Source organism: Bombus affinis, chromosome 7 (genome assembly GCF_024516045.1).
Source record: "Bombus affinis isolate iyBomAffi1 chromosome 7, iyBomAffi1.2, whole genome shotgun sequence".
In the NCBI taxonomy this organism is placed as follows: Eukaryota; Metazoa; Arthropoda; class Insecta; order Hymenoptera; family Apidae; genus Bombus; species Bombus affinis.
In genome coordinates this window covers 13,023,165-13,049,501 of record NC_066350.1, presented here as the reverse complement: position 1 = coordinate 13,049,501, position 26,337 = coordinate 13,023,165, and the positions used below count along the sequence as shown (strand labels likewise).

The window sequence follows — 26,337 nt, the reverse complement described above, 5'->3', positions numbered from 1 at the left end:
CTTGGAATCATTATAGGTATCCTCGCGTAAAGTCAAGTAATCTTTCTTTGGAATCTTTCCAGTTTGTTAGTTCTTTTTAACGCTGGAATTAATTTTTCACAAAGTGTTTCAAATTACGTGTCATAAAATATATTCGGCAGAAGCCTGTATACATATAGCCAAAAACATTTGCCTATTTTCTACCAATATAGTACCAATGTAAAACGAAGCGAATAAGAAGAAAACATTTCTCTTACGCGTCCCGTATTCGACACTCGACAGCAGACACTCAGCCATCATTATCATAAACGCTATTCCTCTCGTCATAAAATCGAATCGTTTCTCCGACTTCTCGACACTTGCAAATAGTACATAGTATCTTTGCGCGTATGCAACCATACCGTATTTTACCTTTCGCGTTCATATCAGGAACGCATCTATCCAGCAGCCTGCAACCACGAACCGTCGCCACTCCGTTCATCGCGACAACCCCAATAATGGCCCTTGCTATCCGATCAACGCGCTACGCAAATCCAGCGTCCTTCCCTTCGTCCTCAACCCCGTGGTAGTCGTTGTCGTTTTCCTCTCCAGTACTCTGTAGTCAGTCGGCTGCTCATGTCCAACGAGAGTTGAATTTATAACGAGCCGCGGCGAATTTATGAGATGGTCTTTCCAGCGAACGAAGAGGCGAGCCGACGGGTGGCCGTATCGGCAGATTTCGAAGGGAAAGAGCCGCAAGAGGTAGAAGTATAGCAGGACGGAAAAAGGGATGGAAAAGAGTGAGCCAGCCAGGGGTAGAGTAGGTGCAAATGTAGACTCTAATCCAAGCGGTGGTGAGCCATCGACAGGAAGATTTATCTCGACGAGGCCAGCACCGTCGACTAACCCCTCCTCCCTTCCCCTACGTATACCCCCGGCAATCCCTCTGCCGCTCGACGTTCTCCCCGAGTTCAGACCGGGGAATTAAATTCGGCCGCGAGGCGGTTAGCAATATTTTATGTCCCGATTCACCTATCCTCTCTCTCACTCTCTCTCTCTCTCTCTCCGCGTTCGTGCGCGTATATTCCTGCACCCTCTGTCACACTACTTCGCCACCCTTTCCCTCCGTCCGTTAGGCGTGAGCGGATGGCGTCACGACGAAGTTTACGCGTTAAATCCTGGCCGATTGAACGATCGGCTGCGACCCCGATTCTTCGACAGTTAAATGGGTGAGACAGATTCGGGTAGCTGGGGAAAATTCCGGGATTTGAATCTTTGGTAGAGCTTTAACTTCGAACCCAGAGTAATAGTTACATGGTAGATTGCGGTTAGATTTTGAGCGAACTTTCAGTCGGGTAGATTTTAAGCCTTGTAGAAGAATGGATGATTGATAGATTGGACTTTTAAACGTCTTTTGTTCGAATGATTACGGAACGGAGAAATCATGTGATTAATCGTGTGAACGTATCATTAGCAAACACGCAATAAGTTGTGCAATGATAATAATAATAAAGGCAATTATATAAAAATTACGCTGCGTTCTTACTTAAACGTAGCCAAATCATAGCTATCATCAATTATCTAATCATTCTCCGGTTTAAATGTCACTGAAGAATAACGCCTTCGTATTAAAAAGAGTGGAAACTTAACTTAAACCCAATATTTCTACGTAATCAATATCGGAAAGAACCGTATTTAGACTAGTTAGATGAGAGTTCTTTGTAGCACGATATAGAGCCAGCGACGTTAGAATGTCCACTGACGTGATTAATTAGACGGTGATTGTCTTGTAGAAAAGTGTTCGATATTTCAGTAACAGGCATTGATACTTCGGTTATTTCGGCGAGATCAATAGCGGTGGGTTGAATCAGAGTCGATCCGGTATTAATTGTATTCTAAAGCATTGAAAATGGTGAAATTCCGGGTTGGTTTCGTATAGTAGGCGTACGTGTGGCCCGCACACGTGCAAGGACGGACAGCTCGGCACACGGAAAATCCCACATCGTGGCTTTACTCGCCGGCGAAACTAATCGAATGAATAAAACAGCGGGCGTTAACGAACAGGTCGGTCCCTCTTGGCCCTAGTACCGGTTCCCGAAACTTTGCTAATGGAATCGTGCCCGCTCGTAAAGGAAATATTAAATGCTCGTCCTACGTAGTTCTGGTTTCGATTCCTGCCTTTGCTTCCTCGGTGCGAAGATCGCGAGAAATTTCCTCGTTTCTACTGATCCTGGACAAGACGTCAACTTGTTTGACGAACAGATGTCACTTTTGTTTCGTCTTAGTAGTTCTTGAATACATTGTATAATTGATCAAATTTGAAAATAAATCGAATTTTAATTTCCTGTCTGTTTCATCTGATTACTTTTAACGACTTCAAGAGTTACATTATATACGATATTATATTACAATAGTAAATGTAAAATATACATTTATGTAAATTATCTCTTGTTTATTCGTTCGACATTTGGATCTGAAATTTTCGAATTATCACGGATTCGAAATATCGAAACTTCAGAGTGAAATTTTTGAATTGTAACGTTAAAAAAAGGGAACGAGCCTTTTCCAACAATTGCGCATTAATCTACAAAATTACTATGAAAATTATGAATTTTTATCGCCCTAATGATTTCGTTCTTAACATTGCCATCTACGAAAAATAAAACCAATGTAAACGTGAGAGAAACTTCGTTAATAAACTCCGCCGCCAATAAAAGCATTTGGATAGAACGACGTAATCGCTAGTAAAACCTGTCGAGCAATAAAAGAAGAAGACGAGCACTATGAGAGATTTAGGGTCGTTTATTAAGCGAGTCCCGGAGACGAGGTTCCCACGAGGAATGATTATAATTACAAATTTTGGCCGGCGCTTATCCTCTCGGTCGCGAATTAACTCCTCCAATTGTAATTATAATTTCACCGAAAGAAACCCCTCTCGAAAACTTGGCAAGTTGTTGGAAGAGTAGAGAACTCAACGGTGTGTTTCAAACGGGGATGTTCCCGGAGATCCGAGACTGTTCGCGGAACAAGCAAAAAGTTTGTCGAGTGGAACGTCTTCGAGGCGAGCGCCATATCCATCTGAGGGCGACGTTTGATTAATTTGGCACGAGTTTACGCTCCCATTTCACGGAATTAGACTAAACGGATTGTCGTCCGGTCAACGAGGCACCGACTGATGCACAACGCGAGTACAATTCCAGAGCGCTAACGCGTCCACGCTGCTCGACGCCTAATACGATTCCGTGCACAGTGTGAGTTGGGGTCAGCTGTCTCGAACTCGACTCGTCTCCGCACGACTAGTCCACTTCTGACCAGCTTCGACCAAGCTTCCTGAGTGCGGATCCCTGACCGTGGTTTCGGTCAAGTCTAACTCGAAACTAAGCGGCACCTACCACTTTACGCGAACCACCCGGCATCGGTTGATGCTGAGTCAATAAACTTGACGAAAATTGCTCGAGAAACTTTCATCCTGCTAATTACCAGCTCCAAATAATCGGATCCTCGTTACCATCAACCGATTTTCCCAAGTCCTTTGATAGAATCACGAGATTCCAGGAAAAACAAAGGAAGCGTCGTTACGTCGAGGATAGATTTTGGTAGAGTAGAATTATCCAGTTCAGACAGTTTGTTTTCTTCACGCGGTGGTATTGAACAGTGAAAGAAGATCCTATCGGTTTGGATGTGAAAAGGGTTTTTAAAAGTGAAGGGTCTTGCGGAAGAAAATATTTGTTTATAGCGTAAAATGTTGGTTATTACTGAATCAACATATAGTATTCGTTATGGTATTTAGTAGTTTTGGATCGAATTCTCGTTTAAGTTCTATTTTTATTTCGCAAATAAATCTAACTAATAAAATGTCGTTATTCACATTTTTGCAAATTTCTAATTTTCTCCTCGCAATCGTACCAATTATTTTCGTACTTTTACAATATATTTTCCAAGATGATCGTGTCTACATATTCCTTCGTTAATTATAAAAAGAAAAAAAAAAGAAAGAACAATATCAATCTTCTACATCCAAGCATTTGATAACGGAAATATAGCTTGTCCTTAACACCTTCCGTCAAGTCTCCAAGGAGTTACGTAAAACTCGGGCGACGAAACAGCGATAGTATAGCCGTGGGGAGGTCTGGGCACGTGGCGTTGCGTGCCGGTTGTTCGTTCTCTGAGCAGCTGTCCTGCCAACGAGGATTTGTACCAGCGAAAGAACTGATCCGTGAGCTTGGACTAAACTTTCCCGAGCAAGGTCAGAAGTCAAGACGGTTGAACTGGGTAAAACGAAGAGCTGGATGTAGAAGCGTGTGAGAGAGAGGGAGAGAGAGAGAGAGAAAGAGAAAGAGAAAGAGAGAGAAAGATAGGGCAAGTAGAGGGTTACAGGAAGCGAACGGGAGTGGTGGGATTGAAAGACAGAGCGACAGAGGACCCAGCAAAGCGACATCCGAGACGGAACTCAAACATTGGTGTAGCCTCCGACTCGTGCTCTCTTCTCTACCCTGTTCGCCTTTACCTCTTGGTTTCCCTTGGTCGGCTGCTACGTGTATACACACACTTAGGCACACATTTGCACGGGCACACCGCGGCCAAAGTTAAACTGCGTCGCCTCCTCTCCTCTCTGTGTCTTGCTAGCTTATATTATCCAGTTACCCGTGAGGCTTACTAACCAAACAAACGAACAGATACCAGTTGGATTTTATGATTGCCAAACCTTCCCGTTACTTTCCATCCTCCCCTTTGGCCTTCTTTGCGGTTACAGTTTTTTTTAGTGTCTTTTTTTCATACGGGGCAGGCTGTTCCGAAGCGATATTTGACCTGTTACGAGGTCTGCTCGATGGTATATAAATATTGGATGAATTTTATCTGGGTTTGTAAGTTTGTAAGCGAATGAGGATACAAATGAGTACATTATTCACAATAATTGGAGCATTATTTTTCATTTTTACCAATGAATAGCGAAAATGAAGTTCCAGTTCCTGTTTTTGCACACTTTTTTTGAATGACTGGATTAAAGTCAATGTTTATTGCAGTATCGTACTAGCAACGCTATTGCAATCGTTACTTCTCTGAATATTTTGTAAATTTTTCCTTGGCCATCTAAAACCTTCGATTTTGTTTCTAACCAGCTCTTATTTTTCTGCTCCATGCTCTTCGAACGTTATTCTCTGCGAGTTTCTATGTGTCAACTCGAAAACATAAAAGCGTCAGATTTTTTTTTAATCTTGTAACACAGTTGATTTCGGAATAGAGGTCTTCTTAGGATCTTTACAACACACACAATTTAATAAACCGGAATTCAACGACGATATACTTCGATACAATGGTGCAAGCACAAAACGTTTTAACAGCTCAACGACACAAGTCTCTCATTTTGTTCCATATTGACGATCCAGCGCACGTATCTTTTATACGATATATAGTAATACCTGTGCATTCTTTCCATCGTATTTCATGGTCTTTTTGATTCGACTCAAGTAAACAGACATTCTCAAAATACACGATTGAATATGACGACTCAAAAGTGTACAAAGTTTAAAAATAGCCATATTCTCCTTTTTCACTCCCTAATCTAAAATACTAAATCCTTGCTATAACACACTGGAATTAATGTTATTTTGTTATCTCCAATTTTCAAGAATTATCGGCGGTCACCGACAATGGACATTTAGAAAATAAAAAATATTTAATAAAGAAGATTCTGGTCGTTGTAACGTTTAGATAATATTTACAGGAGGTTTGCGAGATCCTGTTTTACAGAGGGACTAGACCGTTCTGTAAATTTTAACTTGCCCAGGAAACTTTGTTCTTTATGCTTGGCCGCTAATTATGAAAAACGTACTTCGTCGAAATGTGCCCGGTTGCAGAAAGGAAAGAAAGAAACATTCGCGAGCCACGTGATGTCAACCTGTTCCCTCTAGTTCTGGAAATTTCCGGGACAGGAGCGCACATCTGTTTCACCGTTCGTAGAAGGAACTTTCTTTGTTAAAGATTAAGGAGCTGTTCGTCGTGAGCAGAACGGTCTCCTTGCAAAATGCACGATAGCGAGAGAATTCGCCGTGACTTTGAGGAAAACTATTCGCGCTTAGTTCTAACTCGACCGGTCGCCTACCTCAGGGGTCATTATCTCTTCGCCGCAACCACCGGTCCCGAGGGTAGTCCTGGACTCCGCCATCCGTTGCCATCTTCATGCATTGAACCTTCAAACGGCAGATTAGTTTAGAGTCGGTCGTCTAACTCGACCGCCCACCTCGTCACTCCGTGCTACGCTTCCAACTGAGTTATCTTAATTCGAGATCGCTTTGCCAACTTTGTTCCCTCGTTAACCGACAAAAATTCCTCTTCGTAGAAATCTACGTCTCTCGCCTATATCTCTGTCCTTCTCACTCATTATCAAGCTAGATACCAACGAGGCACAAGCCGCCGTAAATACCAGCCCCTCGAGTCCTGTAAAGCGCGCGATCTATCGGCCCGTCGAGTCTTCGTGACGCAGATGAATATGGAAACGGACGCACCGTGGTTAGCATCGTTGGAATTACGATCGCCGACGATGATAGTAAGGCTAACAGTTAAAGCAGGGGTGAATCTACAGCAGTGGGTAAACCGGCGCGCGACGACTGCAGCCAGCTCGCGTGGACCTCGCGTGGATCTCGCGTGGATTTCGCGCGGAATGTCGATATTCGGCTCGCGTACGCGCGAACACCGTGTCGAAGGAACCCTGGCGCGGTGTTCCAGGGACGCGTCGGATCCCCTGGGTGTAACCTCAGGCCAGCGCAGCCGGCACACTACAGGCGCGGACGGCTCGAGGCTCTTGGCTTTTAGGTCGATTCTGTGCTCTCGCACGGAACTTCCGTAATGCGTTAATCCGACAGGCACGTATCTACGTTGGAGATAAGGGGTCGCGTCGGTTCGCTCGTAACCGGAGAGAGTAGTAAGAGGCTGATTCTCTTCTCTGGCTGTGTCTCACGAACGGACTTCGTCTAAGGATAGACGCTGGCTCCGCGCGAGAGGCAGATTCTCTCCTACGTGACGTCGAGTTTGCTCGATTTGCCTTAATCGAGTCTTTCGGTCGTCCGGTCGCCCTGGATTATACGGGCTCGCCGACTATTTCGCTCCGTAACAAGCCACCTCAGCCTTCGCATAGATCGCCTTATCTACGCCCGCCGCGAAAGCCAGCTTTTTGCAGCCGAACCTGCACCCCGTGAACAGCCGACCGGCCTCTAGAATGCCAATTATTCCGCGAGAAACTTCGTCCGTCGTGGATAGAATTTAATTATGCACGGAAATTTGGCCTCGTTTCCGGTGGTGAATTTCGTCAATGGACTCAGTTATCACGGAGGAATCGCTCGATAAACGGCCGGCCGTGGGTGATCGTCGATGAGTGGTGAAATTCGGCAAGGAAAAATACAATTCAAATTTTATATTAGCGATCCGATCGATGTTCGTATGAATTTTGAATTTAAATTCAAATTTCGTATGTGAGATGTGTGTTGAAAAATGAAAAAACGCTTAACGTTTTAGCCAGGTATTACTTTAATTTAATTTGTATACGAACAAATGTTAAATATTTCCGATGAAATTCTTTATGATTCCATTAATTTATGATTCAATTCGTTAGGACACGTGACGTGCCAGAATGTGGTATGCGATGAACATATGTTGAGATAGAGGAATCATTTAATTATAATTTATAAGTGATCGAATTCGTGGTTTATTAAATTCGCCATTTGATATGTATCATGGCTGTGATTCGTGATTTTCACACTTGATTGGCAAACCATATCATAAATCTCACGTGTCATTTTAAAACAGGAGATTAACACGATACATTAATTAACCGAACTGTTGAACTGAAATCGTTGAACTGAGTCGCTAGCATACCATTCCCACAATCTTTTCTCGAGCTTCTTGCGTAATTGTATATTCCTACTGACAGATATACGTATAACGAGATAAAACTAATCGTGCAAAATTATCAAGAGTACACAGTATATCAATAGATCGTGTTGTCAAACTGCGCATTGTATATACGAATCCTCCTATTTGAACTCAACAATTTTTTCATAGATTACTACTTTTTCTACCCATACTTTACTTAATCTTATATCGTGGATTTACTTATCTAATCGGTTTACTATTCTACCAGACTGTAGAACTACTTGTCTTATCAATCTATTGCAAACGTAATCAGCATTTCGATCTCAATATTCAACTATAGAATAGATTTCGAATTTTCAATCATATTCTATAAATAATTACAATCCTCATAAAGTTAAATTCGCGTTAATTATCCGGGTGATTTAGCTAATCGAAAATCATTATATTTAGCTGAACCGATCGTCGACGTTTTGGATAATTTCCAATCCGATTAGAATTTTTCTATTTGGAATGTGTTCTTCGAATCCGTTTGAAATCGAGCCATTATCCACCCAATCGTTCTCGTGGAAATAGTAAAAGCATCATTAGCACATTCACGACGCCTAATATCGCGATAAGCGTACCAACGTTTCCGCAGGCGTGTTTTCGTCGAGGAATCTCGCTGGTGGCGTGGTTGAGCTTAACAATATACTGTCAGGTAAATTGAATCTGATCTCGTCGTCTGGAGAATTCATAAGACGCGGCAGCATGCGAGTACGCTTCTTTAAGGGAGTCTCTTCTTTGAAGTTTTTCGAACAAATTGAGGAGACCAGAGCGATGTATCTTTTAAGGACCAGTAATCTTATCTAGTTTGCCACGAAAACAACGTGCATTCAAGTTTAAAGCACGTGGAGCTAAGGAAGCAATAATTTTAAGGGACAAGCATATGTCGAACGTGTTCCTTGGTAAATTGGCTATGTTCCGTTGTCCGGATAACATCGGGTGCCCTCGAAGAAAAAATGATATTGGCCAAGTCGTTGTGGTCGAGGAGGAATGAGATACGAGGAGAAAAACTCGTGGAACGGCGCATTTAACCGAGCAGGCTGGGTGGGTGAAACTCGACGAGACGAATGTCAGTTCGGTTACAACCTGAATTCAACCTACACTTTATTTGTCACCCACGCCATTCTCGTTTTCGTTTTATTTTATCCACCATCTTTCCTAGCCTTCTGTTTAACAGAGGTCGACCCGCTGTGTTCATTCTTTGCCCTGGCTCAGCCAGCACGCGCTGATTCTATTATTTGTCGTCGAGACCGCGTCTCCAGAAAGCTGCTGGAATACACCGTGGACGAAAGTCCCGGGACGACTGATGGCGTATATCATGCTATTATGTCTATCGCGCTGAAACTTTGTTGCTTGGAATATTTCCTTCTACATTGGAGGGCTTTGTATTTTACCTGAATTCAGTGGTATTTATTTTGAAGCTGCTCGTTAGGAGCACGTTATCATTGGGAATTGGATGGATTTAAGAACTGTTTATTTGATCAATAATTAGCTTATTTCGCGACCTCTGATGAAAGTAGTCGTAATGTAGTCGTAATGTACATCGATAAAAAGATGTTCTTTGCAACTAGAAGGTTCGATTTTGATAATTGTACGAAGGTTTTTGAACACTTATGATCGACTCATCGTCGCTGGGGAAATGCGTATCGAAGAAATACGTCATTTCACGTAATCGTCGCTGTTTCCTCGTTTAAATTCACTTTGCTTTCTTTTTCTATCCCCCTCTCTTTCTTTCTTCCTCGTAATAACAACACCGTAGTTATCTGATACCGGACTAGTCCCTTTCCGAGTTAAAAGATCTTTCTTGGTAACGAAGTTATACATAATTGGAACAAAGTAATTGTTGTCGGACTATCTCTATGTAAATCCACTGTCAGCATCTCTCAATCTTACGAGGTAATCCAACTAATCAGTATAGCTGAACGCAGCTGCTCGATGTCAGAGCATCTGCGCATCCAGACTCATATGTAATTATACGGACTAATACTGATTTATCCATACGCAACTGATACAAACGTGTCAACTAATTGCAGTTGGATAACGTCAAAAGCGATTATGTCTCTAAACTGGTCTTCCTGAAATTTTGATTGATCGATCCGAAATTTTACGCTAAAAATTCAAATACATCGTAGGGGACACTTTACTAATTTTCCTTCAAGAACTACTTTTGTTGAGAGTTATAAATCAGAGAAAATCGATTCTGTAATATTTCCTCTTATTACACCTTTTTCCCCCGCAGTTACACCACTTCAGACTTATCGACCCTCTTATCAGTTAAAAACGTAACCATTAGGAAAGATAGACAATCATGTCCAGGACACTGCCACGTCGACCGATCAGAACTCAGCAAACTTATTTCAGATCGTATCAAGATTCGTACAAGACCTCCAATACTCAAATACACACTCGGATTAAAAAACGCATTTAAACATACTACGCCATATATCATCTATTAAAAAAATATCATGTTGTACAAACATAAATATGGATAAAAACACCAATAAAATGCGAACATCTCTCGTGCAGCGAAAGTAGTAAAATATCGAAAGAGCACGATATGATTTCGAGTAAGTCAAACTTGATACCATGATCGACTTCTAAATCAAACAATTTGTCGCAGAAGCGCGTATCATTCTAAAATATCCCAAAAAATCAATAAAAATTCCATTGCGGTCTCGATGTAAATACGCCGAGGGCATTATTTCGAAATCATGGCATGGCTTTTATCGGTGATTCGACTTCCGGACGTGGCGTCGACTGAGAATTTACCGGATCTGCCAATACCGCGAGGAAACCATGTGACATGCGGCGAAGAGAAGAGTGGCGGTTCGTGATAGGGCTAAAACTACCCGCTGACGAAACCATCGTCCTTTTTTCCACTCATGTTGCCAACGCGAAGAAGAAAACTGGCTGCATTGTGCGCGTGTGCGCGTGTCCCGTGGCGGTAAAAGGGTGATATACGCGAGGGTAGGATACAAAGCGTGCCGCCTTTTACCTCCAGGGATCCTTCTAACGGACGTTCGCGGCTTGGAAAGTCTCGAAGAGCCGCTATACGACGTTTCAATTTTCGTCCTGAAGTCCAAGGAACGACGGCTGCCTCGATTCTCGCCGCTTCGCGCCAGCGAACTAATATTCCCTCGTCTTTGGAAACTTTCTAAAGCCAGGGAGTCGGTGCGGTGACGTCGACGCTAAGCGGCCTGTGTACACGGAGTGGTAAAGGATCGACGAAATCGAATCCATTAAATCTGTTATCGGCCACGAACCGCGCTGACGGCGAATCACCGCGGATGAAGCACGGCGTCGTTAAAGTTTCCCGCGGCCCAAGGGTTCCAGCGTCAGATTCAAGGGAGAGATTGGAGCGTGGTGATTTAAAAGTGAAGGAAGCCGGTTGTCCCGAGTGGATAAAGCGGTGTTAATACATGATCGCGAGGAGGATTGGTGCCGATAGTTTGGTATATTAGATGATAGAAACAGAATTAGGGAGCTTGTTATTGGGTATCGGATATCGAAGGTTGGCGACTTGTAAATTCCTTCGATGATTAGGTAGCCACGCTACGAGATACTATAGCAAAATAGTGAAGTCGAAATGTGGCGTGATTGTTTGATTAAACCGAAAGTTTTCGACGAATGAATGCGATTTTGTGCTGATGGTATATATAAGACTGTCCTTTTTTTTGGCCACAAATTAAAATAGGATGAAAAATTTGGCGAGATAAGTTAATTAACAGACCAAGAGTAGACGATTCATCTAGTGTAAGTAGTCGAGATATTTTCTACTCCGACATTCCGAGAGAACCAGTAGAAATAACCGGCTCCTCACGACCTCTCGTAGAAACCTCTCGCTCCGCCATCGAGACACAGATGGGAGAAAGGAGAAAAAAACGCAGAAAAAAAGAAACGAGAAAAAGAAAAAAGTCAGAAGGAGAGAGAGAGAGAGAGACAGACAGACAGACAGACAGAGTGAGAGAGAAGAGGAGGAAAAGAAGGAGAAAGGGAATAACGGAGTACGTCCGGATCCCGCAGGAAGCCTCCTATTTAGCCAGGGTCCCAGCAGGTTGCTCCGGGCGAAGGACAGTTTCCGGCCGACCAATTCGTTAGAAACTACTGCCTGCTCGGACAGTCGGTTCTCTTCTTCGCTTCTACTGCGCACAATGAAAATCTCGACAATGGTCATACAGTATTCGTGGATGAGACGAAGAGTGGGACGAGGGCGGAAGGGGGGTACCCAAGCTGGATGGTCAGGATAGCGGTGCGAGAGAAATAGAGGACGTGTTCCAGAGTGAAAAGGGATGAGGTTCGTTGTCTCGTATCGACGACGCCAGAAACGTTTTGGTAGCGACGAAAGTCCGCCGTCGAGGGTTGCTCAGTTGCCAGAGAACACTGAGAATAGTCGCTTCGAGGAACTTCATTTCGCAATAAATGCAATATAACTTTCGTCCGTACCACCGGGGGCTTTTTCTCACTCCTTTTCTCTCTCCCTCTCCCTTCCAGTTTCTGTTCCATGGCTTCGTGGCCGAAAATATCTCGTGGTAAATGAAACGGACAAATTCCAGCAACGTTCAACCACCCCCGTCCCGGCCTTGCAACGCCTTTTCATGGCCAGGCAACGCGAACTCGTCGGCTGAAAGTGGAGCCAAGTCGTTGTTCGTCGTGGATAAAAGCGACGTCGACCTGTGTACGGTTCAACGTTCACAGGGAACAAATCCTTTTTTACCCACTAGTCCTACCCCCTCCCCTCCGCCAACTTCCATGCTTTGGTACCTTCTCATCCGCTTCCGATCTTCGGATAACTTCCTTCAACGTCGTACATCTATCATTGGTCCGCTCGATTAGTCTTCTCGATTCGTTTCGTTTCGTTCCTTCACAGCGATGTCGAATCGCGATTGGTTTACCTGTATTCGTTCGATCACCTCGATGATGGCGATCGAATGATACTGGACGAGTTTAGGGGTTGTTAGCTTCTGATGGTGTTGGAGTTTTCTGCTAGAACAGATTTGTGACTCGGTCGGATATGATCGCTATTTCGATTCGATTGCTACTATCGATATTCAGCTGGTACGTGACGTGATTAGTGATTTGATGGATTCCAGACAATATGCTTTTTGGTTTTCGTAGTTTCATCCTGGCCATACCTCGATAGCAAGTACCCTTATGATACTGGTAGTTTCTATAGGTCATACGATGACTGATCATCTAGCGGTTCCCCAACTTCCAATAATCCATCCAATTCGAATTTCAACTGTGTGGAATTTTTCACAGGCTTTGTCAAACTGCCATTCCCATGTCCTTCTATATCCGCTCCCCCATATCAGATGTAATGGAAGGGAGACCCCGAGATCTAAAAAACTCCAATATAAAACTTTTCAATAGAGCTTTAAATAGACCATGGGACATAGAATTGTCGTAGAATTTTAATATAAATTAATGGAATAGACGAAATAATCACTCAACAACCATTTTGTTATTTTCTCATGTTCCCAGGATTAAGCTTAAGATTAAGCAGTGGAAAGATATTTAAACGTACAACATTCAGTGACTGTAAACGATTTCAGTAATCCGTCAGATATTACAGAAAGACAAAGAAAGACGTATAAGAGAGTTCAAGTGATGAAAACTACATATTTGGTAACTACGAATACGTGGTTTCATGGTTCGCCATCCTATATTTCGTTTACGAGATTCGATCGAGCGTACATTTTTCTGGTACAATCGTTCTATCGTTTGCGTGACTTTCCTCTGTATATAAATTCTCCCTTTCCCGCATCGATCTATCAATAAACAATAGCAACGAACCGAAAGAGTAAGGTAGTAAAAGAGGAAAAGAAAAAAAAATTCCCTCAAAGGATTTCACGACGCGTTAGCTTTAAAGGGATAAACGATGGTCCTTCGGTATTTGATCGCGCGGAAGTAAACGTGCTCGTTGAATGCCGGCGATTTTTTTGCATAAAAAGTGTGTCCATTTAAAGTCGTGCGTTCCAAACTTCTGGTATAAAATCACATACAAAGTATTCGAGAAAGAACAGCAAACCTGGAGGAACAGAGAGAAAGAGAGAGAAAGAGAGACTGTGGAAGAAGGTAAAGGGAAGCAAGTTAGACACAGGCAAATTATGAGGTAAAGGGAATTTCTTTGGTGTTCGTTGCATGGCTTGTCCGGCATCGCCATTCTGCTTCCCTTTATCTGGAAAATCTGTAATCCAACCCCCTCTTACTGTTTCTCTTCCCCTTTCATCCTTTTCCCTCGTACCGTTCACCTTTCTAGTCGCGTTTTATTAAATAAATACCTGAGCCTTCTCGTCAGTGGATAGGTAGGTGAACGCGCGTGCTTCGTTAATAGAAAAGTGCTCTTTTACCCGGCGTCATCGCAAAGGAAAAACGCGGTGAGCTGTTCCGCTTTGAGCTACCATCTCCGGCAATCCGTCCCTAGTGGAAACAGGGGGAAAAAACACTCTGGGCACGATCAACAATGCAAGCAAGCGCCCGCGGCGCGCCCAACAGCGGTCCTACGCTTCCGGTACGCGATTTGTTTCGATATAACCCTCCTACTGCTTTCGTTACCCTATGAGAATTCGATTCTGATAATTTCTGCTCGGGTTTTTCCTGTGGTTTAGATGCCTCGGGATCGGCGGGGTGTGTAATATTATAATGACGAACGACGAAACTGCTGAGATCATGGATCCAACGTATAAAATAAACGATGGATAGATGGTTGGGCAATTTATCGGATGGGAGATCGTATTTATGAGGGCGTTTGCTGATGGATGGTATTTCGATAACGAGCTCTTAATTAAATTTTCTTTATGGTTGGACGAAGGAATTATTTTTATTTTTACACTGGTAAATCGAAGAGAGAAACTTAGTACGGACGCAGTTAAAATTTTAATTCGTCAAATTATCGAATTACTTTACTAAATTAAACAGGAAACGTCGAATCCGAAACAATGGATACTCCATATTTAATATAGGATTAGGTATGTAACCATTTCAATTAAGCAATTCATTACCAAATACATCCTACTCTAAAGCTTAATGGCTGCTACATACTGTACCCGCCACACTGAATATATTTCACGTTAGAACGGAGTTCTAAACAATACCCAAATATGGAAACGCGCATGACGGCTCGTTCACAGAGTTCAGCTGCTCGCTTTCGCGATACATTAGCATCAGCATACATCTTTCTAGCAAACATCATATGTATCCATTCGTGGACGTATCAACAATGTTCGAAGGTCATTTTGCTACGCTCGTAATAACGCGTATCGCCTGTGTGCTTATTGAAATATCGTTGAAACATTTGCACCGCCGCCGTAAATCGCAGCGGACGTAGCTGTAATCACAAGAGAAATTTACCCCTTTTGTAAGCACGTCGATTATTGACCAACGATGAAAACTGGCTGAAATCGAGCCAAATAATTTGTTGGATAACTTGGCTCTTGCAAACATTAACTCGTTTCAATCTCTGTTTCTTTAGAAGTTTAGATTTCTATTATTCTAGAGTTTCAGTTTTCCACTTCTATTCTATAAAATATAGTATGAAAATAAAGGAACAAAGAGAACGCAAAATAAAAATCATCGAGAGTCGTAATTTTTGTATATGTACCTTTTTATAAGTATCTAACTTAACTTCTGGTTCTGATAATAGACCTGCCTAACCCCTCAATATACTGTTCTTGTTAGTTCTTTTGATAGGAACTAACGTTCAGAAAATTGAATTTGAACATATGCGTCGTATCTGCGTCATTTACAAAAAACGCATATAGATGTAAAGTGGGTTACATTTGTAGAGATGTTTCTAATGGAAAATTAAATAATTTATAACTTGAGGAATAAGTTTTAACAGGCATTTATTTCATTATTATTTTATTAAAATCTAGAATCAACGCTACAAGCATCGTTCATATATCCTGTAACACTCTGTATAAGGATAAATTGCAAGAAAGTAAGAATATATATTCATGTAATCGAAGTTGAAACTCCATTTGACCGTAGGTTGGATAATAAAAGTTCAACTACGAGACCATACATCTAATATAAACTCATCCGTATAAATATAGTCCGGCTATAGAACGAATCTTAAAATTACAAAGAAAACACAAAGACACGAGTGAAAGAAAACAATTCGTTAATTGAAGTTATGTGAGAAACGTTCGAAAATTCGACAAAGTCTATAAATTTGAGGAGGTATTAATTAAGAGGCCGAGCGACTCTTTGTCATAACGGCTCCATGAAAATATGGAACGACTGATGGTCTATTGGTAACCGTTGCTCGTTCCGGCCGCATTCAATTCCAATTCCAGGTCCTTTAAATAATTCGGTAGGGAAATAAAGCAGAAGTACCGGGGAAGGTGATTCTTTGCCAATGCCACATGGGCCATTAACCTTTTAAAAGAGTTAACGAATTTATATACGCCACCTAATTACCGGTCCGCGCGCTGCGCCATGGGAAAAATGGAACCGTAGCTTCCGGTAATTGAAAGGCCGACAGGGAAACGCAAAAAGCACGGAAAACGTTCTGTAATCTGGATTACCAGGCTCCGACCGCGTTTCTCTCTCTGATCTTTGTTGATATGTCCTGTTCTTTCGCTGTGTTCTATTTGTGCGTGACTACGACCATGGAATATTACGACTAACTTTTATTTAAAGCATTAATATGTTGGTGTATCTAATATTCTTTATACTTCTGCGCAACTATCTTATCGCAAATTTAGCACTAAAACTAGCAAATCGAGATAAACAAATACCAAACTGATCGACTCGATCGAGACTAATCACTGGAGTTATTCTACGTCAATTATTTATTCGGATACCAATCTAATATTCTAATTTCAAAACATAACTTAAATGCAGATAAATCCGTATTTAAAAGAGTGAAGACTTTGAAATTCGATGTGATATTACCATACAAAGTATTTCGACTGTAAACGATAGACAAAGAAATTTCCAGCATTGCCTAGAATGTGTCAGATCAAAGTTTAAAAAGAACATTAGCCCCGTTCCTCTCCGTGACACTTCACTCCCGCTGCCATCAAGCAAATGCAACGATTTTTTTCTCCGCCGAATGCACAACAAATTTTTACGGCTGCAAAAAGACGCGGCGCCTCGAGCTGGCGATTAATCAAGCTCCCGAGTCTGGCCCGATTTTCAACGGGTTTACGACGAAAACGTCGCCGCGTAACGAACGAGGCTTGACGTCGGCGTCGACATAAGCCAAGTGTGCACGTCGCGTCGTGCCACGTAACCACCACTGGTTGACCATGGGAGTGCAATGAAAAAAAAGGAAGTCACGCGAGTCGAACGGGACAAAGGCACACAATGGGGCGCCTCTAATTTCCGGTCAGTGACAAGAACACAGGAAAAATTGAAAACTTGTTTCGAAAGGTCTACGTCAATTTCATCTACTTGGATTATTAAACAACTATCCGGCTGAAGAGCTGCACGCTGGACACCCTTTGATAGATATTTTATTAATTAAAAACATTTAAAAAGGGCAGAACTGTCTTGATAAAGAGAGGAAGCGGATGCCAAAGAGAAAAAAAACACTGAACGCTGAGTGATAGGAGTGTGTATGATTGATAAGCGATTAAGAACCGAGGAAATTTTTATCTATAAATAATGATCAGCGCCTTAGGGAATGTGAGTGAAAATTTAACATGTACATTTCTTTTTTTTTACATATTTGAGTTAAAAATAAGAAATTTAATATATTTGAACTTAATTAATTAGCATGCGAATGTTGTAATAAATACAATATAACTGTAGGAGTATTGGTTGCATGTGAAAAGAATATACTTTGTATGTGTCATTTTTAAGAGCGTGATAAGAGCGTATAAGAATAGAGAAAGTCGCGAGAGAGTTCAGAGAGAAACAAACTTTGAAACCAAGTACAAAGTTAAGTTATTATTGTATTATCTGTATCCCGTTGTCAAATTTATATTTTTACTGTTCTATTTTATTTTATTCTAAATTATGCATTGCAGCAACAAACTCGACGTATCAGCATATCAAGAACTTTATCTAGGCCCCCATTGAATCTACTGCGGCGTCGTGTAGCATCACCATCGACGACGTCAATCGTCGCCAAACACAGCGTCGACGCGGTATCCCGTCCCCTTACTCAACCGCATGTTACTAGAACGAAAGAGGAATACGGAAGTGAAGGGTGGGATATAATAGAGGAAGAAACTGGAGAGGGAAAATCGAGAGAAAGGTAGGAAGAAGGAAGGCAAACCCCCGGGAATACGAGGCGTACAAACGTATCCTCGTCTTCGTTCTCCGGAGATTCCGCAAGTTTCACTTCAGGATGTTAGTTCGCTGCTCGTTTTGGTTGGACGTATCACGAGCAGGATCCACGGAAGTCTTGACGATGGAACGAAGCGACCCATGAGCGTGATTTTCTTGAATCTACGAAAAACAGACCGTTTGATCTCCTCGAGAGAGAACACGATTGTTATATGGCTGCGTAGGACAATCGTCCCATCTTGTCAATTGCAAGACGATATTCGAAAAACCGAGAAGGAAATTCTGAAATGTCATCTCTTTCTGATAGCAATAATTCCACATGATCATTCGTCATACAGCAATTAATTCCTGGAAATTATCGATTATCCTACGGACGCAGATTAAAATGATCCTGAAAATGAGAATGGGGATATAAATACGTACATATGTAAGTTTCTCTTATATTTAACAATACTCCATAGTATCATCATTTTTAGGGTAGTTATGAGGAGCGAATCTAAGATATACGATACGATTAACTATAAGAACGGCCAGATCAAAATCCGAATCAGATGATATCTAACGTTAAAGTCACTTTCTTAAGTTATGGCTTTTTACATGTCTCCATAATCTTCGTTATCCATGTTTTTACTCTTTTCGTAATTGTACAGTGAGAAATTAAACGAATCATCTATCACACATCTATCTCGTTTAGATGTTCATACTCTAATTAATAAGAAAAATCTCTACGGTTCATATCGGTCATTCACGGTCATACGACTTTCCTGAAATCGCTTCGTGTCAACAAATGCGGAATTCACTAGGAGTAGTGTGCTCGCAGTTTTTTTCATTCGTTATGAAATCACGTTGTTTTAATACATAACAAGTACCGAGGAAAAATTTAGATGCCAATGAGAGATAATTAGCGCGCTGTCGAATCGCCTGATTGTGCGGCGGGAAATTTTGAAACCAAACAGGGAAACTCGGCCGATCTCTCAGCATTGTCCATACCAGCTCTGTTCGAAGCTGTTTTGCTTCCTACATCAGCTGTCTCTATTGTAATGTTATGCGATTAGTATGCTATTATCACGGTTATGCGTAGCATACGTATAATACAAACACAACATAAAACACAATGTGTCATGCACAGGGAGACAAAACCGAATAAGGAGGCCCTTCGAAGGCCACAATTGAGCTATGGGATCATCCATCCTCTTGCGTCACCTATATTACGTACTGATTTGAATATTCCTTTGAAATTCGCGGTAGTACTGTAAGTAACTTAACTCAAGTGTAACATCACTTTACTGTTTAGCAAAGTTTGTGCTAATCGTTACAAAACAGTGTAACCAATACTACAATAGTATCGTAGGAACATGAGACTATAGATAGATTTGTACTTGCGAATTGTTAATTGTATTAAGAAAGTCCTAGTTTCGGCTCTCTACTCTTAACTCTTGGTCTATTATCTTAATTCTAATTGACAATTAAATTGGTCAATCGAAGCGGGTATTTTTCGCAACTATTTAAGTGACAAATGACGTGGACATTCCAAAAAGACAACTCGACCCAAGTTGACAATCCACCTTGGAGTACGATCCATTCTACCTTTCGTCCATGTGGTAACCTCAAGTACCCACATTAAACACTCTTCCACATTTTTAATGTTGTATTATATTAGATATTCTTCTTTCGGCCTGCTCTAAACACCGAGCCTAATCTCCGTGATATTAACCAAAGTTAGTAAGGTAAAAATTGCATACCATAAGTCCACGTTTATTTCCCCTATTAAATCTCGTAACCATCGTTACAGACGGAAAGAAAATCACACGATGTTCCAGCGAACACAGTGAGTTACGTGATCTCGTAAAAATGTTAATGGCGGCCGAGAGCACGTGTAGCATAGACGGCGAATACAGTTGCCGTTACGTACGGTGGAAACGAATTCGGGAATAAGAATCGTTGGCTCTCCGACATTAGACACGATCCTCGTTCCTTCTGCTTCAGTCTCACTGTCCATTAGTATCTTGTTCCTTCGTTCATCGTATTTTCTCTGTAACGCCGCCACTTCTCTCGCTTCCCGAAAACGATAAACTCTTAAACGCCATTTGTCTTGAGTTTATGGGGCCATCGTAAGACCGCCGGTATCAACACCATTTGAACGCGGCGCCTCGTGACTCGGGAGCTTAACTTGATTCCCGACAAAAACGTTTCCGGTTAGCCTTGTGGCTGACGAGCAACGAGTATTCTCCTTCTTCGCGTATTTATTTATAACCGTGAAATTATAGCGAATTCTGCTCGTGAGTTACTCTTTGGGATCTTGGATGGACATTTTATGGCAGCCAGGCGATTACAGTTAAACGATACGAGATTGGAGTAGTCTCTTGAAATATTGAAATATCGAAGTACGTCAAAAGTAATTCACATTTTGAGATATTGAAAAAGTTCGTAGGTCTTTGGGAGGAATTGATTTGACATTAATCGAATTTATTAATCTATTCAAGGTCGATCTTTATGTAAAGGACAGTCACCAGCAATGGAAGTTTCGATTTCGAAATTTTGGTAGTCTTGCTTGTGATATCGCTCTTTTCAATTTCATACAATGTTCTTTTCTTAGCAATATTCTTTCTAGATGATCTCGATTCTTCGATTGCTTTTTCAATATTAATCGATAATAATAATAATAATCCCTTAATAATAAAAATAAATACCGATATGTTGCATAAGATACGTCATCGATATCGAATGGATTAAATAAATTTCTAAGACAATTCTAATGTTCAATGATTTAAGTGAAATCCAAATGTTGGCAGACTAAAAGTAGTTACAAGTCCGATTGTTTCTAAAACTGGCTGTCACACCAGACCTAATTACTTTCTACTAGTATTTTCAACTTTCCACTTTCTACTTCTATTTGACTACTCGCCAAGTAACTAACTGACCTTTAAGTTCAGAGTGCTCTTTCTTTTTCTCCAACGTCCTTAGAGTTTTATTTTCAAGGAAGGAGCGTAAAAATGGCTAGTGTTCAAACGGAAGTTTCGCAAGGATACGGAGCTTCTCCGAGCACATCAGTTTTCAATTCCTTAAAAATTAATTTCTTTCTCGTCTATCGGAAGCAATCGAGTTTGCGATGACTTTGTTTACTATCCAAGGTATGTTTTATCTCGTAGAAAATATGTTAATCGTGTAGTGAAATATTTTCTGTTTAAGCGGATAAACGATGATGAAATAATGGAAACTGATGTCCCGTTTATGACGTAAAAAGAATTTTCTAGCGTTCTATAGATCGCAAAACTGGTTCCCTAAGTGCCTCCAAAATGGTGAAACGACTTCTGAATGACGGACAGCCGACGATTTTGGTAATAACTTTGGAATAATTGCGTCTTTGGAACTTCGATTCGACAAGTTCAGAGAAGGTAAATGGAACTGGCGAAGAAAGTGTCAGAGAAATGAAGACGGAGTTCACGTTCGGTCAGACAACTTACATTTACATGCAATTCTACATATTTCGCTAACAGACTGATTGTGAATATTCTGCGGATGTAATGGAAGTCGGTAGCTATGAACGACTTAGAGCGACAGCAGTAGCAATATTTCATCTTGCCAAAATTCGTCTGCAGACATAACAGCATAGAAGAGTTCATACATTCGTTAAAGTTATAAATTGATGTCACTCCACCGATCTGAACGAAGCATTTTCCATCGACAAAAGCGGCACATAGTATCATAAAATCATGCTAAAGGAAATAGGAAACTTTCAGCTGCGCTCGAATCTTGTTGACATTTCAAATTTCGGACGTACCATTTGAAACTATTATAAGTTCCTCTTTTCCATTAGGAAATTCAAACTCTTAAGTTTCACGACAAGCTGAGTCCAATGATATACAACCTCATGAAATATTCCAAATCTAGAGGTACCATTTCTATTTACCACCAATTCCCAGTTTCCAATTAATTAAAAAATTTCAAAGCATAATCTCGAGGAAGCCAAGTTTATAATTTATCTACAATACTGTGTAATTGCCCGAAAATCAACCAAACGACCCGGTTCTATGAAGGAGGACGTCGGTTCGCAGCATCCATCTCTCTTCGATTATCCCTAATGGCAGCGTGTCGTGCAAAATCTGGTTGGGTCCCACGTGGATTTAATCGGGATACAGGGGAAACCTGTACGGGGTAACAGTTTCTTTGGGGAATGATTGGTCCGTTGATACAGGGACTGCACGGTGATGTTGCGAGGGTTTACTCACAGTGGATGACAAAGAGAAAAGACCCGTATACCAGAGATTAAGAGAAAGAGAGAATGAGAGAGACAGAAAGGAAGATGGAGAACGTAGAGGACGTTAATACGTAGAAGGGACATCTAGGGTTATCTTTCGGATGCAAACCTGGCTCCGCTGGCCGTATTCCCATAGAAATCGCACGTAATGCGCGTCCTATACACATGTACGGCTGAATGCAGGTGCGCGTACGCGATACATGCCAAGGATTCACCTTCGCCTCGAACAAGCTACCTAATGCCGGCGGATGATAATGCAGCCCCACGGGAGCCTTTTCGTCTTGTGAACTGCGACTGCCGTTTGTATACATCCTTCTCCTTCCGTCTGGCAAATGCATCTTCGCTTGGCTAGGCGGACCGTGCCACAAATAAGGTAGCTAGATCCTTACGCGCGATCTGAACGCGCTGCCTTCTAGATCATCTTCCATGGACGTGTATTGTTATGTGCTATACCGTTGCTCAAATTTCTGGCTATTCTAACTAATTCGCGTGCACGTGGGTTTTAATTCGTTTGCTCTTGATTGAGAGAGATTGAGTTGCAAAGATGCAACTGGATGTGACCATGTGCTGTAGAGTTTGGGACAGGATACAAGATATTTAGGGTGGTTTGGAAAAGTGTGTTATGGAAGTGCGGTAGAGTAAATTAAGAGTATATCTAAAGGAATATATGGAGTAGAAAACAAGTATTAAAGAAGTACGAAAATCTTTTATGAACTTGGAATTGTACAGTAAAGAGTACGCTCTGAAGTATCTGCACCAATAGCGTGCGTTACTTGTATATTAATCAATCATCGCTAAGATACAGAAGACAATGTAACGAATAAAGTCATGCAAATCTTACGATACCGTTTTCTACCCACGATTCTAAATCAACTCAAATGATTTATCAGCATTGAGTGTTAAAAATAAGCCAAGTTCAAGCTATCCTCTATTTCTCTAAACTCTAACATGCTTCGGATAATATCTAAACTCCTCGTACGACAGCTACCTGTAAAAGAAGTCACAGAACGTGTAAGATGATATACAAAGTGGCAACTATCGTCAACTTCTTAACATCTCCCACAGTCAAGGACCATTTATGTACTTTCTGCGGATGAAACTCGAGGAACACGCTCTAAGTGCGTTTCACTAAGATCCGATAGTGTTCGAAGGTCATGCAGAAAGCGAGACAAACGTTTGAGCGACGTGGCTCGGTATCGGATCCAACGTGGATTTCTATTTCCGGGAATATAAACGATCGTATCTCAATAAAGGAAAGGAATAAATCTAACGGAAGCTGTTCTTCCCAACAATGATCCCGCATACAGTCTTTCCTTCCTCGTTTCTCTGCCATCGCGCCGCGTCATCGTGATCCAGCGCCATTTGTTTCACTCCTGTTTCCAGCGATACAGAAACGCCGATACGAGGAATCTTTCTACGCTGCAAGCAAGATTCCGCGTGCATGGTCGAAACGCGTAAAACAAGCTACGGATTTAAGATGAGATTCTATAAATCTGAGACGATGCGCATATCAAGATTCTCGAAAATCCCAAATGAATTGTTAAAGGTCCGCGATATACATTTTCCAAGTCGAAGAAACTCGCGTCGAGTTTTGCAATGTTGAAATAATATTGAAATAATAATCGAATAATCGAAGAAAAAACAATAATAAATACATTTTCGTTGTTTTTCCGAGTTTTATGGTATCTGAAAGCTGTTCAGAAGCCACACTGATGTACAGAACAATGATGATTCTGTAAACACTGTTTCTTCAACTTACCTTAGAATTTATTGTTATTTACAGGGCACATTTGCTATGTCTAATAAAATTTTGATATTTGATGCGCATTACTTGCCTGACCGTATAAAGTATCACGTTCACCGAATCATTAAAACTCTACATTCAACCAAAAGCTCTCCCAATTTTGGAGTAATATAATAACTTTCCTATGATGTTTGAGCGAGAGCGTATTATTAACCTCGAATGGGACAAATAACTCAGAGATACGTAACAGAAAATTTCACCTACTTGAACTTTCACCATCGTATTCGATTCGAGTGATCTCCGACCTAAAAGAACAAGAAGTCTGTTCGTGCTGTAAGTAGAATCCGGATTCTTTATCCGATCCAATTCGTACAATTACGATGAAATCGAGGAACGCAAATATCGGAGCGACCTAACGGTTGAGAGTTCCGTGGTAAGAGATACCGAGAGGTGGGTATAAAACGGGAACGTTAATTCTAGATTCCTCGCAGGACGTCTGGCGAGGATTTCGCCGGAATTCCGTTGGAGGGGTAGGACGATATCCAAAGAAAACGTTGGTAGACGTGGCCTGTGAGCTGTCGTCGAATCCCAAGGGCTAACCGATTTCCAATTTTCCGATATTCATGACGTCCCGACGGTGTGTTTGCTGATTGAGGTTTTCCTGTCTCGTGACTCTTTTTATTTCCCTACTAGAGAAAGTCTCGGGATAAGAAGGAACTGGACGCGGAGAGAAACAGCGAACGAACAAGCAAAGAGGCCTTCTCTGTGGCTCTTGTTCGTGACTGAAAAAGAAGCCGGCGCTGATCAAACGAAGACGCTCAGGAGAAACATGAATCGCACGTTCAGCTGAGAACCGTGTTCAAGTGTCTTTCGTTTTCAAGATCGACACCGGCGTGGCACTGAAAGGAGGTAACACCCGTTACATCGTGTTCCCAGGCGCTTTTCAATCGAGGATTTGTACGGTCGAAGACAGCTTCAAGATTTTAGGGACGTATGACAACGAGACTGGTAAACGTAGAATGTGTCAATAGACAAGACTGTAATTGTGATACTCTGTTTTCTTTGGTGTATTATGTGGTCGCAACAAAAGCGGATGACAACTTTTACCGGGATACTCGAAAGAAAGAGACATTCTCTCGCGTATGAAACGGAACTGAATGGTTTCGAACGAGAGTTTGAATTTTAGCATAGCCGTACCACTGAGATATTTCACTGAGTGATTTTTTAACAATCGTATCAAATTTATCTTACGTATTTATCTTTCATTTAAATGGAATATTCAACAATGAAGTATGAATATCTTAAAGAATTCGTTCCGTTTCCAAACGATCGATCCGGCAAAGTAAATCGAGGGAGCGCGTATGAGAGAGAGGAAAAAAAATCGTAGTTTCGAGGGCGCGAGGCACGGGGCTATCCACTTTATTCCCGAGTTCATGCATGCATTGAAAACGCAGAGCGCGTAACTCGAAAGTAGAGAAATATTGCATATTCATAGCGTAGCGAAGCCCTTTAACTCACGTTGGATATCCAAATAACGATTGCATATTGTAGGTTATCAAAGCACGCTGCCACCTGTAAAATGTCGCTAGAATAACGGCACGCGTTCTCAATGTCTATAGCTAGCACCGAATGAAATATTTCTTTCATCCAACGTGTTTACCTCTCTGCTCGCGTAAAATCTCGTGTCCCTGCCTTTCTTTCTCTCTCTTCGCGTCTGTCGACGCAGTTAATGTATGCAGGTTGTCCCGTAACGCGTTGGACACATTTCAAGTGTCGATCGTGATTGATTCGACCTGAAAACAATGAGAAAACTACATGTGTTCTATCCTTTGTTGTCTGATCAACTTTATAGATGATGCTCCAAATCACTATCTTACATTTCAAGCTGAATCTAGAGACGTTTTGTGTCATTGATCTAGTTCATTACGATACCATCTGGAAGCACTACCTTATATAATAGAACAAAGTTTTCAGCAACTTCGGGGAACACCACAGGACATTGAGAGAGTAACCGGATCAATGACAAGATGTCTAAAGATTTATCTTGAAACGTAAGGTGGTCATTTTGACTGTATATCATCTGAATAGATATAATCAGATAACAAATGACAGAACATAAAACTCGTTATATGTATCTCGTAAACAAGAATAAACAGCACATGTATTTATACGAACATTTTTCAATTGTTTTAGGTGTACGATCAATTCCTGGAATATATCCCACATA

The 26,337-nt window shown here is 41.5% G+C and overlaps 1 protein-coding gene across 7 annotated transcripts in view; it reads right to left on the bottom strand.

The window, feature by feature from the left end:
• LOC126918241 (zeta-sarcoglycan) overlaps positions 1-26,337 on the bottom strand; it is a 215,068-nt gene that overhangs the window by 39,454 nt on the left and 149,277 nt on the right. The window contains exon 1 of one of the 7 annotated variants that reach the window (XM_050725944.1): positions 25,771-25,875. The exons of the other annotated variants lie outside the window; for them this stretch is intronic. The gene's annotated coding sequence lies outside the window, so the exon portion shown is untranslated. Of the gene's footprint in view, positions 1-25,770; positions 25,876-26,337 lie in introns of those variants that run through there. 7 annotated transcript variants of the gene reach the window in all.